The sequence below is a fragment of the Tachyglossus aculeatus genome, chromosome 14 (assembly GCF_015852505.1).
Source record: "Tachyglossus aculeatus isolate mTacAcu1 chromosome 14, mTacAcu1.pri, whole genome shotgun sequence".
Lineage (NCBI taxonomy): Eukaryota > Metazoa > Chordata > Mammalia > Monotremata > Tachyglossidae > Tachyglossus > Tachyglossus aculeatus.
Genome location: NC_052079.1, coordinates 43,405,131 through 43,421,919, shown reverse-complemented (window position 1 = coordinate 43,421,919; position 16,789 = coordinate 43,405,131). Strand labels below are relative to the sequence as shown.

The 16,789-nt window shown below is 40.5% G+C and overlaps 1 non-coding gene across 1 annotated transcript; it reads right to left on the bottom strand.

Annotated features, from left to right (window-relative positions):
* Window positions 1–15,940: 15,940 nt before the first annotated feature.
* LOC119937421 lies at window positions 15,941–16,078 on the bottom strand. The gene has a single exon (XR_005454091.1). It is a non-coding gene; the product is annotated as a small nucleolar RNA SNORA7 (small nucleolar RNA).
* Between the last annotated feature and the right edge of the window lie 711 nt (window positions 16,079–16,789).

Below are 16,789 nucleotides of genomic sequence, written 5' to 3'. Positions count from 1 at the left end.
GCTTCCCAAGTGCTTAGTACAGTGCTCTGCACACAGTAAGCGCTCAATAAATATGGTTGATTGATTGATTGATTGATCCATGGCTTACCTCTGGCCTGGAATGCCCTCACTCTTTGTATCCAACAGGTGATCACTGTCCCCATCTTCAAAGCCTTATTAAAAGCACACCTCCAAGAGTTCTTCCCTGAATAAACCCTCATTTCCTTCTATCCCACTCCCTTCTGTTTTGCCCTTGCACTTGGAATTGCACCCTTTATTAACTCCTCCCTCAGCCCCACAGTACTATATGTATTCTATATAGCCATAATTTATTTATATATATTAATGTCTGCCTCTCCTTCTAGGCTGTAAGCTCATTGTGGATAGGGAACATGTCTACCAACTCTGTTACATTATACTCTCCCCAGTGATTAGTGCAGTGCTCTACGCACAGTAAACAATCGGTAAATACTATCCACTGAGCAGCATGGCTCAGTGGAAAGAGCCCGGGCTTTGGAGTCAGAGTCCATGGGTTCAAATCCCGGCTCCGCAAATTGTCAGCTGTGTGACTTTGGTCAAGTCACTTAACTTTTCTGGGCCTCAATGACCTCGTTTGTAAAATGGGGATTAAGACTGTGAGCCACCCGTGGGACAACCTGATCACCATGTAACCTCCCCAGTGCTTAGAACAGTGCTTTGCACGTAGTAAGTGCTTAATAAATGCCATTATTATTATTATTGATTGATTTTAATATTTAGAGATAGCTTGTTTAGTATGTAAAGTCTACTGTACTTAATCGTTTTCTATGCTACCCAAATTCTTCCAGTAAACCATTATGGACCACTCATCTATGAATTAATTCAAACCAATCAATCAATCAATCAATCAGTCGTATTTATTGAGTGCTTACTGTGTGCAGAGCACTGTACTAAGCGCTTGGGAAGTACAAGTTAGCAACATATAGAGACGGTCCCTACCCAACAGTGGGCTCACAGTCTAGAAGGGGGAGACAGAGAACAAAACCAAACATATTAACAAAATAAATTGAATAGAATAGATATGTACAAGTAAAATAAATAATTAAATGAATAGAGTAATAAATATGTACAAACATATGTACATATATACAGGTGCTGTGGGGAAGGGAAGGAGGTAAGGCGGGGGGATGGAGAGGGGGAGGAGGGGGAGAGGAAGGAGGGGGGCTCAGTCTGGGAAGGCCTCCTGGAGGAGGTGAGCTCTCAGTAGGGCCTTGAAGGGAGGAAGAGATCTAGATTGGCGGATGTTGGGAGGGAGGCCATTCCAGGCCATGGGGATGACGTGGGCCGGGGGTCGACGGCGGGACAGGCGAGAACAAGGCACGGTGAGGGGATTAGCAGCAGAGGAGCGGAGGGTGCGGGCTGGGCTGGAGAAGGAGAGAAGGGAGGTGAGGTAGGAGGGGGCGAGGTGATGGACAGCCTTGAAGCTGAGTGTGAGGAGTTTCTGTCTGATGCGTAGGTTGACTGGTAGCCACTGGAGATTTTTGAGGAGGGGGGTAACATGTCCAGAGCGTTTCTGGACAAAGACAATCCGGGCAGCTGCGTGAAGTATGGATTGAAGTGGGGAGAGACAAGAGGATGGGAGATCAGAGAGCAGGCTGATGTATTCATGCCTCGAGAAGATGCATTCCTTCCCCAGTTTATCATTTACAGATGAGCTCATACACTCGTTGGGAAAGCCCAAGTAAAAGTCTTGTATTCAGGGACAGGGTGGACAGTCTGAAGCCCAGTATCATTTTTGGGGGGTGGGGAGGGGAGGGCTTTCAACTTGAGGTGCTTCTAACATTTTGAGCTTTTGATCCCTTTGGTTCCTTTAGAAAAATTAAGTAAAGACTACAAGGCAAATATGAAACAGATCACCATGAAAGCAGATACGTCTCTTTTTCAATCTCCACTAACCCAGACCTGCCAATTTAACCTGATGGTGCAAAGAGTTTTGCCTGCAGCAGAAAGCAGAAGGGATTTTCCTTTCCAGGAAACAGGAAAAAAGTAAAATTCAGCAGCCTCCCGACATACCAGCCTAGTTGAAATTCATAGGAAGACAGTTTTAAGCAATTGATGTTAAGTAACTCTGCTTTATGTAAGGTCAGTATTGTGTTCCATCTTGTGTTATAAGTAGCTGTTATCTGCTTTTCCAGGACATTTAGACCATTCAAAACCCACCTGAGGTACAGATACATGTGTTTTTCAATATAAGATTAATCTCTAGGTAGCTACCTCTAATTCAAGAGAATGGTCTGGCATGAAAAGTTTACTGTTTGATTTGCGGTGAATCATTCACTATGTCTCATTAATTTCAGTTGATTTGATTAAAATTTAGTAGACATTAGCTATGCTTGCTGCTTTTAAAAAATGCTCATCATTTTGACCCAGTAGTTCTGAATTAGTACATTTTCATACAACTTTTAAAAGATAAAATAATCAAATTAAGTTCAACTGAAATCTTGTGAAATAAAAAGCTGGGGTCTAGAACTCAATTTTAAGTGAACAATGTATTATGTCTAAAAATTTGAGCAGTTGAAAGCTTGCTTGTTTTAATTCAAAGATTAAAATTTCAGAGTGAGTTACGTTTTTAGGTGCACAAACCATGTCAGAGTGCTTGTTTTGCCCTGGGTGTCAGACTAAGTTTAGCAGCACCCTAGGTAATAAATCCAGATGTAGCACCTTTGTGTACATGTATGCTAATGAATTATGTTGAACAAGCTCAGGACAAGCACAGAGGACTGTTGTCATATGGAAGGGTGCACTTGGGTATCTCAGCAGGTTACCAGAGAATATAAATATTGTGCTCCTATTTGCCATTTAGTTTTGGTTAGGAGTGGGGCAAGGAGTGTAAACCTTGGTTACTACAGAGAGACTATGTAATTGCTTTTATCTCAAACTGAACTGATGTGGTTTTTTACTTTGCACATTTTAGACCATGAAGACAGCTAGTTAGAAATGATGGAAAGATGGAAAGCTCTCAGAAGAATAAACTGATGGAGATAGGCATAAAACTGACCATTTATATCTTTTTACCTCATCTCAATTTCAGATCTTTTAAAGATTTTTTTCTCATTTTCTTTTCCACCTTTAAAAACATATGCTCCTTTAATGTAATGGTTCTGTCTAGAACCATTGTAGTGATACAATTGATGGCAATTATTTCAAATATCATGTACTGGGTTATTAGATTATGTTATTTCCTCTTGGAAGGGCAAATTAATTAACTTTATGTGATGGATAAAGCGGGCAAATGGATGGCACATGTTGCATTGGATTGCCAAGTGGAAGATTGGGAATGATACAAACCTTTGCTGCTGATTGTTTTTCTATATGTTTCATTCTAGAGAAAGTGAAATTTGCAATTGTATTAATGCAAATAGACTCATAGAGTTTATGTAACCATAATATATAATCATATGGTGTGGAGGTTGCCAGTTGGCTTTCTTAAACATAGTGTAAAAGTTTCCTGGGGTCGATTTCATACTAAGTAGCTGGAGTAGCAGGGGAGATGGATACAAGAGAATAAGCTGAAGTAGGTACCCTTGCAAATAATGGTTCACCTAAATCTAAAGGGAATTCAGTCAAAAATATGTTTTTCCAACTCTATATTTGTTCCAAAAACAATGGTGACACATTGACTTCAACAGTTGACTTCAACAAAGTGGTTAAATCAGTTCAAAAGATAGTGAACACTAGAGTAAGATAATTTTTTAAAAAGTCTTGTTTCAAGGAACAATGTTAGGATTGTGGACTTTGCCAATATTTTCTGAATATACAAAGGACAGATAGGGGCATCGTGAAGTTTAATTGATCCTGGCTTCCAACGATGTACAGTAATAATTTTCTAAGAGTGATTTAAATGAATAAGCTGCTAAATACACTAAGTGGCTCAATATGATGTTGTACTGCTGATAAAACAATGATAATTCATTTATTAATCTATTTCTTTTTGAGGAAAGTATTTGACGATGTGGCATGTTTGAGAAGTCTGGAAAGTAGCATTAAATTTGAGGAGTGCACATCTGTCTGTTTTTGACAACAATGAATCTTAACTAGATTTCAGGTTATTTATGAGTATCGAAGTGATGTTCCTATTGTAGCTCAAGAGCCATAGTGAGCTTCACTTGTCTCCTACCTTCCCCCTTGCCGAGCTGTAAATCTAATTTCTGCCCATCCTATTGTTAATAGAAAAGCATCCATATTGTGCTGATTGCTATTAAATTAAAGCAGAAAGGGAGAGAAACAAATGTGGAAGCCCATCTTACCAGCAGGGATACCACTACCTTTTATTTTGCTTTTTTGGGGGTCAGAAAGTCATTGCAGGCATCTGACCTCTGATAACCTCTTCAGTGCCATAGTATGCAGTTTTTTTTCAGAAGAACTTAATTAAACACAATTGAATTTCCCTGCTAACATTTGCGGCTGAAAGGACTCTTTTTAGATTGCTTGGTGTTTGCTGGTGAGGAAAAAACAAAAATGTGCCTTTTGTTCCCCAAAGAAAAGTTAGCATATGTTAGTTAAGGATTTGTGATTTTCTTTGGCTTTGCTTAGATTCTATAGGGTTTTCTGAAATGGGTCTTATGGTGCATGTATAATACTGAGAAGCCCAAATCAACTTCATTTTCCTCTTTATAAAAGTTGTTCTTGCTCACAAATTGAAGCTCACTTGGAGGGTCATATAAATATTATCAATTTCTAATAGATGGCCTTGGCCATTCAAAACTTTTGAGGTCTAGTTATTTAAACAATAACAGCTGCAAGAGAGTTTCATGATATCTTTGTACTATACTAATATTGTGTAGGATTGTGCCTACAATTTTGAGTGACAATGTTGTTTCATTGTGTATGGTATCACTATAGAAGTTAAAATCATTTAAAATGTAGTAGAACCTATTGCTGAATTATATGGGCATATGGAAGTAACCTTTTTTGTAAAACATTTGGTTTGGTTGTGCTTGACCGTCTAAAGTCTTGGTCTGAAAGCTAGTGATGGAAGAATCAACTCAAAAACATTCATTCATACCAAATTAAATCAATCAGAAAATTTCCTTGGAAGCATTGTAGTTGGTCCAAGTTTAGTTTACATTTATTTTTTTAAAACAGGCCTCCATTTCTTCCCATATGTATTTAAAATATTTTAAATATATTTTATTTTAAATCTACTCTGAAAGCCAAATTTAAAGTAAGAATATGATGCTTTCTTTATATGAAAGAGGAGTTATTACCTTCTGAAATGTCAACTCTGAGAGCTGTGATTGGCTGGGAGGCTGCTTCCAGGTGGTGTGATGAGGGTGTATATGTGTCCATAATGGGGACCTCAGAATCACAAAAGCAAATCTTGAGAGGTCAGTACTGAGGCCAGAGGTTAGAACAGTGAGGTCAGGAGGTCTAGCTTGCCCAGCATGGTGTGATGGCGGAAGCAGCTAGACTAGAGGTTCAGGTTAGCATGGCATTATGTTCAGTAGACCCTTGATAAGTCATGTTACTAAACTACTACTATTACTGGCAGGAAATGTGTCACTTTTTGATTCTGAGCTTCCCAAGCAATGCAACAAAGGTAATGCAACAAATGGAAGCCAAATTTTTTTTCAAGTATTTGTTAAGCACTGTACACAGCCAAGCACTGTATTAACTGCTGGGTCAGATTCACATTAATCAGGTTTGACACAGTCCCCGTCCCACAAGGGGATCAGAATCTTGATCCCCATTTCACAGATGAAATAATTGATGCAGAGAGAACTTGAGACTTGGTCAAGGTCACACAGCATTCAAGTGGAGAAGTCAGTATTAGAACTCAGGTCCTTCTGACTCCCAGGTATATGCTTTATCCAGCAGGCAATGCTGCTTCTCTAAACATTAATACCACTGATATTGGTTAGCTGCATCTTTGAAAGTTGAAAATGTTAGAGTGTTGAAGTGCTTCTATCTCCACTGAATTGAGAGGATTTGGTAGGTAGAGTTTGCTCTCTGTTCTCTGGGTGCTGAATTTTATACAATTTCATGCTCAATTGAAGAGCATGCTGGACTTCCAAGGCAGCAGGCCTAATAGGCTTCATATTCCTGAAGAATGTTTACTATTTGATGATAAAGTGTATCTCTAGAAGAAGATCTATTTTGAAGAAATCATGTGCTTTGGGGTAGTAACCATGTGACCCATGGGTGGATTTTTAGACTCTAAGCTTATCCTCTAGACTATAAGCTTGTTGTGGGCAGGAAATGTGTCTAACAACTCTTTTATTCTCCCAAGAACTTAATACAGTGCTCTGCACACAGTAAGCACTCAATAAATATGACTGATTTCAAAAACAATTATCTGGTGAATGTTCTCATATCAAGGAGGTTCACCTTGACCCATGTTGCATTCTTGGATGATCTTGGTAGCAACTTTATTGATAAAATAGAAGCCAAAAACATGGAATTCCTAAAATCCTTCCCACGACCCCCCTCCACTCCATGACTTCCTCATCCTCTTTCTCCTTCCCAGCTATTTATCAAGAGACTGTCTCCTGCCTGCTCTGAAACCCTAGCCATTCTACTTGTGGCTCTGACCCCATCCCCCTGACCTCTTAAAAGCCGTTGCTCCCAATCTTCCTTCCCTTGCCACTATTTTCAACCTTTCTCTGTTGGCTCCGTCCTCTCTGTCTTCAAACGTACTCGTATCTCCTCTATTAAAACAGCCTTCTCTAGATTCCACAATCCCCTCCCGACATTACCACACTTCCCCGTTCCATTATTGTAAAACTCCTTAAACAGACCTGTGTACACCCCGTCATCTTCACTTCCACTATACCAAATCTACCTTCTAACTATATTTCACTTTAGCCCTTTGCTCAAGCCACTCCATCTACCTGAAACTCCTTCCTTGATAAATTCACAAGGTCACAAATCTCCCCATCTTCAGAGCACTTTGGAAATCCCACCTCCTCCAAGATATTTTCCCTGCTGTGAGCCTGATGAAGGACAGGGACTGTGTGTCTGACCTGATTATCTTGTATGTATCCCATGACAGTGCAGTGTTTGGCCTATAGTAAGCGCTTAACAAACACTATTATTATTGCTAACACCCAAAGTCACATCCATGCAACAGCTCTGTGTATTTTCACCCATGCTCAGACCTTATATGTGTGTTTATTCAATTATACATTCAGTCATTTACTCTGGTATTTCATCTGGTATTTCACATTACTTTCTGTTATATCCTTGTTCTTCCACCAGCTCTGTCTCTATGAAACTGATTTTTGTCTTCATCTCGCACCGAAGGCTAGCATTCTGTCTTTGGTCGTGGTTATCCTTCCTGTTCTCAGTTGAGGCTTGATAAACTCCACTCATTAGTTGTATAGCAAAACCTGGAATTGCTTTAGGGAAGTTGATACTTGAGTGCATTGGCAGCATTTCCACAGAGCTCCCTGATGTTTCTATTGTCTCTGGAGTTTCCTTCCCGTCCCTGAATTCTGAAGAATATGTCTGTTTATTGTTATACTGCATTCTCCCAAGAGCTTAGAACAGTCCGCTGCTCAATAAATACGATTGAATGAATGAAGAAGCAGGGGAATGGTCATTTGTTCAAACATATTAGTATGAGGGGAATACTTAGAACTTTTTAGAAATTTAGGGAGGGGTGAAATAATGCTGCATTCCTTTATCAGTTATTGAGTGCTTAAAGTGTGCAGAGCACTGTACTTAAGTGCTTAGAAGGTTACAGTACAATCGAGTTGGTAGACATGATCCCTGGCCTCTAGAAACTTACTTTATAAATGTAATAACAATAATAATAATGATGGTGGTATTTGTTAAGCACTTACTATGTGCCAAGCACTGAGGTCGATACAAGGTAATCAAGTTGTCCCACGTGGGGCTCATGGTCTTAATCCCCACTTTACAGATGAGGTAACTGAGGCACAGAGAAGTTAAGTGACTTGCCCAAGGTCACACAACAGACAAGTGATGGAGTCAGGATTAGAACCCAGGTCCTTTGACTCCCAAGCCTATGCTTTTTCCACTGAACCACGCTGCTTCGTAGTCAGCCTTAGAGCGAATTCCTCAGTCAATAAGTCAGTTCTATTTATTGACCACTTACCATGTACTAAGTTCTAAGCTCCTTCTATTACAGTCTTCCTTGTGTATTAGAAAGCATCCTTCCCACATATCCCTTTTACTTGTCATTTGCAGGGGCTAGGAAAATTATAAATTGACCTTAAGTATCAGTTATCTAAGGCTCCCATATAACCTGGGGACCTAGCAGGCATTTGGATAAGAAAATCAAATGGCTACTTGTGACTTTCAAGTTTTATTTTATAATTTCAACAAACTATTTGTTAGCAAATGTAAAAATTTGCCCAACAGCCAAATCTGGCTAATCCACTTGTTACCACCTGGCTATCTTCCTTGTCTTTATTTTCCGTTTTTGAGCAAGTGAGTCACCTTGTGTATTTAATTACTGGTCCTTAACTCTCTGAACATTGTCAAAGGAAATGATGTGTGGTCAATCTCAGATCAGTGGTATCAGGTTGCAAACTCATTAGTGAGAATGCCCCCTGGTAATTACAGAGCCAGTTTCCAAGGACTTGAGTTGGATTCAACTTTTACTTTACAGACACCTGATTGAATTGGTGGTGGAGGTTCAAGTACGCTGGCATTTATGTGTGTCTCTGAAAGAAATGAAAACATTAACCCTCTAGCACACACCACCTGTCTTCTCTTCGTTAACTGGAAGCTTTTTTGTGATCAACTAAATTGTCGTGGTTTTCAATAACTTGTTTCTTTTCTAATGGTTAGGCTGAAGTGTATTTTTTTTCCACAAGAAATGGATTCTGTTTGCCATTAATTCCATATTTACATCTACCTTAGGAGAAATAAAGCTTTTCTATTTATTGTTAGAGCTAGATGTCTTTAGCTTTTATGGCAGTCCTTGTGATTTTCCAAATATACTTGATTTAGTTTTCAATGTGTAATTACTGCCAAACAAGTTAATTGCTTTTGTAAGTGACCAAACTCCCTCATTTAATTTTGCTTTCATTTATCAATCTTCATTACACATCCACTGTTCAATATAAACACAAATGATTGTTAATGAATGCCTAATGTCATATTCATTAGAAAATCAGGTTAATGACCAGCAGTGAATATCCGGGGTTCTTCATTCTGTGAAATATGAGTTTTTTTGTTGTTGTTTTTTGGGATTTTTATTTTAATTTAAAAAGGAAGCCTACCTATGTCCCAGGCCAGTCGAGATCTAACTTTGAAGATGGGTAACCAAAAAATAAGCCTTCTGCTCTTCTGCTGGGGTCTTTTTGCCAGCTAGAAAGTTACACAAAGCACTTGCCATTAAAATGAAAAATTCAGAACACCTATGGTATCAATCAAGAACAAATCTTGATTGACCCTAGGAAATGTAGAGTGTTTTGAGTGAGAATGACTTTTTTTTAGAAATAATTTTTTGTAGAAAATGTATTTTTTCCTTGGAGTCCAAATGAGGCAAGCACACCACTATCTACCTACCTATCACCTTTACATCTGAATATCTATTTTCTGTTTGTCTAAAATGTATTCATTTCTTTATAAGTTAGGAGAGATTGAGCCATGCAGACCAAGCTGACACTAGCCAAGATATAGTCCACTAGTCCATCTTTGAGTCCATTTTAGTGACTTTGACATTGCTAGAAAGACAGAGAAAAATCCAAGCTATGACAGGAGGCAGCAACTGTCAGTCATGCATAGCCATGGGCCAGTGAGGAAACAATTCTGTGGCAATCCACATTCTGTAGCTAATCAATCAATCAATCATTCGTATTTATTGAGCACTTACTGTGTGCAGAGCACTGTACTAAGCACTTGGGAAGTACAGGTTGGCAACATATAGAGACAGTCTCTACCCAACCTAGCCTTTTTTAGTTCCATCATGTTGACAAAAAGAAGTAATTACCAAGCCCTCTTTTATTAACTTGTGGATGAGTCAGGTAGTGTTAATGTCAGAATCAGGCACAATCTGGGAAGTTTCTGCAGTCTGCCATCTGGTTCACCCTGTGGAGAAACAAATAAAACTCACATTCAGTCCTAAACATAGATAATTAAGAAAATGAAGGGCAAAGTCTCTCCTGGGACATTGATGACTTTTTGTTTCTAGAATCAGCTAAAAGACAGTCTTGAAGAGCTGATGAATTTGCTTCCTCATGAATTGCGAGTTTTTTTCATAAGAATCTGTAGGCTAGTGACCTAAGGATGCCCCTGCTGATGGCGAGAAGCCCAGTGACATGGTATGGTTCTGTAGACTTGGGCATCCCTGTGGATGGAGGGGTGGGCAACTTGTGAAGTGGAAGCCCCCTCCACACCATCCTCCTGACTGCCATTCAGGAGAGAAGCATCAGCCCTTTCTGAGCATAAGGTGGGAAGAAGCCAAATATTCATGATCTGGGTCTCCCTCACCTGCAACTCCAGAGCCATCAGGGGAGACCCGAGGGCAAAGACCTCATCTACGATCCCACTTACCATCTCTGGTGGCACCTTAACGCAGACAGCCTGAAGTGGTGAGGATTGGTATTTATTGAGCTCTTACTATGTACTGAACACTGTACTAAGCACTTGGAAGAGTACAATACAAGAGAGTCGGCAGGCACAACACAAGATTTCTCTGTTATTCTGTCATTAGTGGGCACTGACAAAACTACCCTCATAATTCAGAAGTGGCTTCAATGATATGTCTCACAGCCATAAAGAAGGTTGGACACCCAAGCCTAGTCTAAAGATTGATGCTACATTGATACCATACTCCTTTCAGCCTCCCAAAAGACATGCCGATCTTCCTGATTTGATTTTCTACTTCTTTGTCTGTCCTTGAGGTATCAGACAATGTGTTGCCTAGCATTCAGGGGCAACACTCAACTCCGTGTTGCCCCTGGAGATCCTTGGTTGTGTAAAGGATTTTCCAAATGCAGTATGGTTCATAACCTTGTCGTCTCCAGGTTAATGACGGGCCCAAGACTTCAGTGATTCTGAAATGTGGTTCAAAACCATCTGCTTGCATTATTTGTGTGGGCTTCTCAGTCCCACCCATTAGCATATAGGAACTCCTGTATCTTTTTCAAAGACTTCTGATAATGCTTTGGTTTGAGTTGGGAGAATTTCCTAGAAAATTGGAAAAATAATATACCCTCAACTATGTTCGCATAGGATAGATGGAATAAATTGAATCAATTGAAATGCTCTCTCATTCACACCACACATCCAATCTGTAACCAAAACCTGCCGGTCTCACCTCCACAACATCGGCAAGATCAGCCCTTTCCTCTCCATCCAAACTGCTACCTTGCTGGTTCAATCTCTCATCCTATCCCGACTGGATTACTGCATCAGCCTCCTCTCTGATCTCCCATCCTCTTGCCTCTCCCTATTTCAGTCTATACTTCACGCTGCTGTCTGGATTATCTTTGTGCAGAAACGCTCTGGGCATGTCACTCCCCTCCTCGAAAATCTCCAGTGGCTGCCTGTCAATCTACAAATCAAGCAAAAACTCCTCTCTCTCTCAGCTTCAAGGCTCTCCATCACCTTGCCCCCTCCTACCTCACCTCCCCTTGCTCCTTCTCCAGCCCAGCCCGCACCCTCCTGTCCTCTGCCACTAACCTCCTCGCCTGTCCCACCGTCAACCCCTGGCCCACATCCTTTCCCTGGCCTGGAATGCCCTCCCTCCACACATCTGCCAAGCTAACTCTCTTCCTCCCTTCAAAGCCCTACTGAGAGCTCACCTCCTCCAGGAGGCCTTCCCAGACTGAGCCTCCTTTTCCTCTCCTCCTCCCCATCCCCCTTGCCCTACCTCCTTCCCCTCCCCACAGAACCTGTATATATATATTTGTACAGATATATTACTCTATTTTACTTGTACATATTTACTATTTATTTAGTTAATGATGTGCATATAGCTTTCATTCTATTTGTTCTGACGATTTTGATACCTGTCTACATGTTTTGTTTTGTTGTCTGTGTCCCCCTTCTAGACTGTGAGCCCGATGTTGGGTAGGGTCTGTCTCTATATGTTGCCGACTTGTACTTCCCAAGCACTTAGTACAGTGCTCTGCACACAGTAAGTGCTCAATAAATGCAATTGAATGAATGAATGATTGAATTGAATTAATTGAAATTTAATTTATTCCAATTAATGATGGAGCAAAATCTGTTCTATTTTAATGTGGCCAGTCTTTTTTATCAAGGAGCAACCTTAGAACTGTCAGTAGCTTTGTATGACAGTCTACATGTTCAGTTGTCGTCAGAGCCCAGGTTGGCCAATGCTCTTGTTATGGCTATGAATATTGTGAAGAGATCTTGATTTGTTCCCTGCATTTCTCCTGTGTTTGAAACCTCACAAAGATTTCTGTGGGTGGGTGGTTAACAAGAGTTTCTCTTGTAATGTAAGCACACTTCGACTGTGAGCCCATTGTTGGGTAGGGACCTTCTCTATATGTTGCCAACTTGTACTTCCCAAGCGCTTAGTACTGTGCTCTGCACACAGTAAGTGCTCAATAAATATGATTGAATGAATGAATGAATCGTTCCTCTCTCACAAGAGAAGTTCCAAATATAACCTCTCACTTGCTAAATTATGTTTACTATTTATTGTGCGTCTTTGGACTCATAATCCCTGTTCTCTTATTTTTTGTAACGATCTGGAGACAGGTGGAGGAGATTGGGCTTTTTCTGGAAATTTCATAGTTTTATAATGAGCTTAAAGCTTAAATTCCTGAAATTTAGAAAGAGGCTTAAAAGCGAGCTAAGAATTGTGAGGTTAGAAAACTTTCTTTGTCTTGTAGAAGTAAAATATGTTGACTGTATACACACACAAAACATTACACATGGTACACAATCTCTCCTGGAGGACATATACACCATAAAATAATTGTACCCTTCATCTAATTAGCAAGAATGGAAATCAGCAGTATATTAAGTGTCATTGTGCCTTCCATAAAAGGCACAAAGCTCAGAAATTAGGACAATAATTTCATTTTTTTCTCACCAATAAAAATAAAATGCTGATTTCATCAAGAAAATTGCTGACATGTTTTTTTCCCCGATTGCTAATGTTCTCTTTCTTGGTGATTTCAGCCCAGGTCCTGTGATTTTCCTGCAGTGTGTTTATATATATGTCCCACTAGTAAATTAATATAAGTATGCATATGGAGAAGGTAGCCATGGCTGGTCCTTCCTGTTGCCATGGAAGCCATTGCAGGTCTCACTGATTGTAGCCCTACTATGGCTTTGTTTAAACAAGCAAGACCTGGGGGTGTGTGGGGGGGAACCCTTTTCAGCTATCGCTGCAATTTACATTTTAACCATGCAGATTGTTCTCATTTCCTTCCTATTTTTCATGAAATGTTACCTTCAGAGATGACTTCATAGCTCTCCAGTATAATGAAGTCAAAAAGTCTCAATACCGAATCCAGATCAGATATACTTATGTCTTCACCTGAGGCATCTCAGAAATACATACAGTAGAATTCACTGAATGATTAATCACTGAAAATAGAATTTGACTATTCCACACTTTTGGTAATTGAAAAAGGGTAGTAGAGTTCATAGAGGTTCACAGAAAAATAAGAATAATGATGGTATTTAATAAGTGCTAAGCACTGGGGCAGATAGAAAACAAATCATAATGGACACAATTCCTATTCTACAACAGGGTTCACAGTCCAAAAGGGAAAGAGAACAAGTATTTTAGCCCCATGTTACAGAGAAGGACATTGAGGCAAAAGAAGTTAAGTGATTTGCCCAAAGTCAAGCAGCAGCCAAGTGGTGGAACCATAACTAGAATCTGGATCTCCTGATTTGCAGTTCCATACTCTTCCCTAGGGCACATTGCCTTACATTAAAATGTCATTATGATTTTACTATTCTCTCTCCCTCTATAAGAAATGGAATTTTGCATTCTGAGTCATTGTCTCTGAACACTGGCTGGGGAATGCTCTTAGTTATCCTTGTATAAGGATCTGGAGCATTAAGAAATCAGCTATTGGCTTGCCCTGTTTCCCATTCTACCTTCTACCTTCTTCCCATTTAATATTGATCTGCACCCAGCAGAAGCAGAACTGCAGTGGAAAGAGCCTTGCAGTATCAGGGGAGGGGTGGGGATGCTGGGAAGGAGCCTGAGAAAGCAACAATCATCAAGTTTCTCCCCCATTTCCTCCCAACTGGCTGTCTCAACGCTGCTGATCCAGTCCCACCTTCCTCAGAACTGGGCTCGGAGGGAGGGAAAGTGGCAGGGAGGGAGGTGGCTAACAGACATCCCTATCTCATTTGCCCTTCTGGCCATTCCTGACTACATGTGGTTTCCGGTGCGAAGCAAGTAGGAGCTAGCAGAGGTAGGAACTTGGAGCAGCTGATGGTGGTGGTAGCAGTGGCAGTAGAAACTGCAGCCACCGCAACAGGCAATCACTTACAAACCTGGCTTCCATTTGCTGAGGCTACAGGCTTTTCCAGGTTCCACCTAAGGAACTCAGGGGAATCAGTAGTGGCTGCTGTGTTTCTCTATCTTCTGTCCCTGCTACTCCATTTTGGTCTGAAGAAATATGGCAGAGAGAGAGAGATGTGTATCTGTGTGTTGCCTCTGCCTATTCCCTCTGTCCCGTTGTGGGCAGGGAATGTGATGGTTTATTGTTATATTGAAAACTCCCAAGCATTTAGTACAGTGCTCTGCACATAATAAGCACTCAATAATGCAATTGAATGAGTGAATCTCTCTTTAAGAAAGGGTTCTCCTCTTATTCAGTGATTTGGGAGCAGAAAAGCACACAGACACACCCTTCCCAACAAACATCCATACTTCTCTTCGAGACCACAAACATACTTCATTTTGCATCCTTTTCCCACAAAAATGGACCCACACTTTCCACACACACTCGCTACTTACATGCCTTCACACAAGCAACCATATTCACAAACATAAACATGCAAAACATGTGGAAACAGTGATATAAAGACAAGAGACCACATTGTGGGCAACGGGAATCCAGGAACAGCGAGGCAGTGGTAGAAAAACCTTTGAGAAAAATGCAGAGGAAGAGAAAACATAAGCTGAATGAGAAATACAGTACTTACTTTACCTAAGCAAAGTCTGGATGTTTCTGTTAATACAGTACTTACCTTTCTTCATCGATCCTCATCTTGTGTTTGGAAAGTCTGATTAACGAATTCATCTTTTTCTCTCAAAGATTCTCATGAGAAGCGTTTTTTTTTAAATATACAGCATTAAACTGTGTGTTATCCAAGAGTTGTTAAAATGGTTGAGGTAGACAGATGAATGAGGCAAATTGATGATAAATACATTTATCCTTCATATTATGCTGGTAGTTCTCAGGGGAATTGTGTCTCTCTGATCCCAATGGAAAATGATATATCTTAAAATGAGATAGTAGGGAAACTAGCCACTGTAGTTACATGAAAGTTGCTTCGTATCTTCTGAAATTAAGCAGTTAATGAGACTCTAGACCCTCCAAAAGCCTCATCTTCTCTGCAGGTGGAAGGGAATGAGACTCAAAGTAGCAGGTATTTTAAGATATTTTATATGAAAGTAATTTGGGAAATGGAGTGACTTCATCTCAGCTCACGGAGGAAGTGTTGACAATGGGCATGAGGCTCATTACGCACCTCTTCAAGTAGACCTAGCTGGAAAACCAACCCCTGCTGATAATCAGTAGGTCAGAGGTCACTCTTCAACCTCGACAAAGCCCCAGTCTTGTCTTATGCCATCGAGTCGTCTCCGACCGATAACGACACCGTGGACACATCCCTCTCAGAACGCCCCACCTCCGTCTGCAATCATTCTGGAAGTGTATCCAGAGACTTTTCTTGGTAATAATACGGAAGTGGTTTACCATTGTCTCCTTCCACACAGTCAACCTGAGTCTCTGCCTTCAACTCTTTCCCATGCTGCTACTGCCCAACACAGGTGAGTTTGACTTGTAGCAGATTGCCTTCCACTTGCTAGCCACTGCTCAAGCTAGTAATGGAATGGACAGGCCTCTGCTTGACTCTCCCTCCCACAGTCGAGACCGGTAGAGTACTGGAAACTCTCCAGGTGCGACCCTGAGAGGAGGAAAGCTCTAATACAGATGTTTATTTTGGTCAAGGCTCTTGAGGCATGCTCAGTTCTTCAAGGAAGATAGGGCAAATCTGTGATGGAAATTCACTCACCTTTGGTGAAATGCAAAACTGGCAGAAAATTATAACTAGTTGACACCATATCCCATAGCAACAGCAAAATTTCGTATCAGCAGGTCCAGAGAAGCCTACATCTCATCAGTGACTCCTGAGAGCTTGGGAAAAGAGCACCAGTGTGATTTTTTTTTGGTATTTCTGAAAGGGCAGGCTGAAATGATAATCAAAGTGTTTTGCAGTGGCGGTGGTATCAGTTATCATGCCAAACTTACCTCCTTACCTCTAGGTTATTCTTCTTGATTTCATTGAAAAAAGTCACTGGATTTTTCCTATAGCAAAGAGCAGATATAAGATGACACCAAAGTGGTTTAATTATCTCCTGTTAGAGTGTAAGCTCCTTGTGGCTGGGAACATGTTACTTTGTGATTCTGAATTTACCGAGTGCATTCATTCATTCATTCATTCAATCATTTATTGAGTGCTTACTGTGTGCAGAGCACTGTTACTCTAGTGTATCTCATCAGGTTAGTGTTCAGTAAATGCTACTACTACTACTACTACTATCACTTATGTGTCTTTGCCTGTTATTAACACAAAAGAGATTTAAGTATTACCAAGAGAACTGGTATTATTATAGTGCTGTCAACAG